The following is a 3,282-nucleotide window of genomic DNA, read 5'->3' on the forward strand; positions in this document are numbered from 1 at the left end:
GTGTGGCCAGATGTAGCTCGGTTGCAGCCTTGGCTTTCCTGATCTGCTCCCTGCAGGTACGGACCAGTGCTGAGTACTCCTCCTTAGTGGTACTTCCAACCTTCCAACCTAATGTTCCTGTACCAAAGTTTAAAACTTTTTGCATGAGGCCTTTTGACCTAAGAGTTATAGCAAAATCTTGAGCTAATGACGAGCAAATACTGACTTGGGTCGAGGACTTCAGTATTGCTTACTGACTTGCCAGCTTTGCAATGGATAGTAAAGGTGATCAGCTCATGGTCACTATGGTCAAAATACGTGAGGAACGTGGCTCATGGTCAGCTTCCCATTGATTCTTAGGTCATTGACTATGTCATCCCCTTTGGCCAGTACCAGGTCCAACAATGCTTTGCCTCTCATCGGCCCATAGACTTCTTGAGTCAGGTAGAGCTTGTCCACGCACATGAGGAAGCTTTGTGACCAATCGGATTTGGCCGAGTGCTCTTCCCATGAGATGTCTGGGTAGTTGAAGTCTCCCATGACAACCATGCACTGAGAGTGTGCAGCCCCAGCCAGTTCCCTGGCGAATTCCTGGTTTAGCTCTTGTTTCTGGTTAGGAGGTCTGTAGTAGACTCCTACCATGATGTCCCCTGAGCCACGTACCCCATGTATTTTGACCCAGAGAGACTCCAGTCATCCCTCCTGGGTGCCAATGTCAATTTGGAGGGATGTGTAACTGTCCTTGACATAGAGGGCTACACCCCCACCCCTTTTATCTGCATGATCACGACTGTACAGGGTATAGCCATCTATACCTGTGGCCCAGCCATAGGTGGAGTCCCACCAGGTCTACGTTATCCCTATGAGGTCGTAATTATTCTTGTTTAGCAGGAGGACCAGGTCCTCCTGTTTATTCCCCAAGCTCCTGGCACTGGTATACAGGCAGGCAAGTGTCCCATTGGAGGTGCTTGCCTTCCACACAGATCATTCTGGGGCTGGGTTAGGGGTAGGTTCCCTTAAGTGCCTTAGCCTACTGGATTTACAAGGGTTGCCCAGTGGACTAGCAGTGGCGATAGTCCCCCCAAACCACGGTGGGCTCAGTTTAAAGTCCGGTCGAGCAGGTCAGCCAGTCTGGCTGAGAAGAGCCTCCTCCCCAGTGGAGCGAGGCGGAGGTCTCTCCCCAGCAGACCACTGCCTCTCTTACCAAAGAGCAGACTGTGATCATGGAAGTTGAAGCCTTCATGATGACACCAGTGCTGCAGTCTTTGGTTGACTACCTCAACCTGTCTCTCCATCCTCAGCCCATGACCCACAACTGGAAGGAGCAAGGAAAAGACCACCTGTGCCCCCAGCCCCCTAAGCCCTGTCCCCAGAGCCCTATAGTCTCTCATGACCAGCTGGGATTGCTCTGAGCCATGTCATTCGTGCCCACATGGATAAGGAGCATAGGGTAGTGGTTGGAGGGCTGGAAAATCTTTGGTATCCTCTCTGCTATGTACTTCATGTGGACCCCTGGGAAATAGCAGACCTCCTGGGATAGGGGGTTGGGGTGGCAGATTGCCCCCCCAGTCCCCCTCAGGAGGGAGTCTCCCACGATGACCACTCTGCGTTTCATTTTAGGGAGAGTAGGGGTGGGTGATCCTCCCTTGCCTGCAGGAGCTAGCATCTCTGCAGGCTCAACTAGGGCTGCAAGAGGTCTGCACCTGTTGCAGAGCCCCAGAGGGGAGGGGACCTTGGTACAGTGGGCCTTGGGGCCCATGACCACCTTGGTCCAACCCCCTGGCTGAACAGTATGGGAGATCCCCGAGTCCTCCCTTGTCCTAGGAGGTTATCTTGGTCAACCCTCCGCCTCCAGGGGGTGAAGGGCCTGGCAGTAGGAGTCGATCTCCTGCTCACCATCCCTGATGGCACGCAGTCTCTAGACTGTGGCCTGGAGCTCCTCTATCTGGCACCCCAGAAACTTCAAAGTGGAGCAGACCTCACAAGGGGAGGTGGCCATGCTTCCAGTCCCATGAGCCTGGAAACGTGCCAGGCAGCTCCCGCAACCGAGAGCCAGAGGCTCTGTCTGCGTGGAGCCCAGAACCATGGGCTCCATCTGGGTGGAGGCCTCTGAGGTACCGAAGGGGAAGGCCACAGACTCTGAGGGGAACCTCAGGGTGTGGTGCGTGCCCATCTGCATCCTGCCACTGGTAGGCTGGCTACTGATGGGACTGCCTACCCTAGGGGGCTCACTGGCAGGGCCTCGGGCCCTCCTGCTCACCCTCCTACACAAACTCCCACACTAACTTGTGTGCTGGGCCCAGAAGCATGCCTGTTTGCATGTCCTATTTGCGCTGCTCTCTGTGGGGCTGGGCGAAGTAGGAGCCGCCACGGGGGGTGGGGGGCTGACTCTCCTTGGCTCCACTCAGCTGCCTCCCTGCTGGCTACATCCCTCCCGCCATGGGCCCCTGCTTACCTGCGGGCAGACCAGGGCTTGTCGGGGGTCCTGGGGTCTCTCTTGGGGGGTCCCTGGGTTCACAGGACCACAGTGGACTTTCACCTGTGCATCTCTCACCAGAGTCTGGATCCGAGTCAGTCGGGTCTTTGGATGACCAGGGTGTAAAAAGAGCGCTACAGGATGATGGGGCCATTGCCAAGAGACTAAATACATTCTTTGCATCTGTCTTCATTGTGGAAGATGATAGCTAGTTTCCCTCACCAGATCCATTACTTCTCAGGGGCAAGTCTATGGAGCTGACCCAAATTGAGGATTTGATAGGTGAGGTCATAGAAGAAACTGATAAACTAAATAGCGGCAAATTACTAGGGAGTTGATGGCATTCACCCTAGGGTCCTGAAGGAGCTCAGATCAGGAATTACTAACTGTAGTATGTAACCTGGCACTAAAAACAGCCTGGCTACCAGAAAACTGTAGGGCTGCCAATGTGACTCCTATATTTTAAAAGGGTTCTAGACAGGACCGAGGGAACTATAGCCTGGTGAGTCTAATTACCATTCCTAGAAAACTAGTATAAACAATAATAAAAAAGAGAATTGTTCTGTACATGGATGAATATGACTTGCTGGAGAGGAAACAGCATGGTTTTGTCAAAGGGAAATCATGCCTCACCAATCTACTAGAGTTCTTTGAGGATGTCAATAAACATGTAGATTAGGGTGATCCACTTGACATAGCATATCTGAACATATCTGAACTTCCAAAAAGTCTTTGACAAGATGCCCCATGAAAGGCTCTTAAAGAAGTTAGGTAGTCATGGGATTACAAGAAAGGTCCCCATTTATAGATTAGAAATTGTTTTAAGG

The sequence above is a fragment of the Alligator sinensis genome, unplaced genomic scaffold (assembly GCF_000455745.1).
Source record: "Alligator sinensis unplaced genomic scaffold, ASM45574v1 scaffold534_1, whole genome shotgun sequence".
Lineage (NCBI taxonomy): Eukaryota > Metazoa > Chordata > Crocodylia > Alligatoridae > Alligator > Alligator sinensis.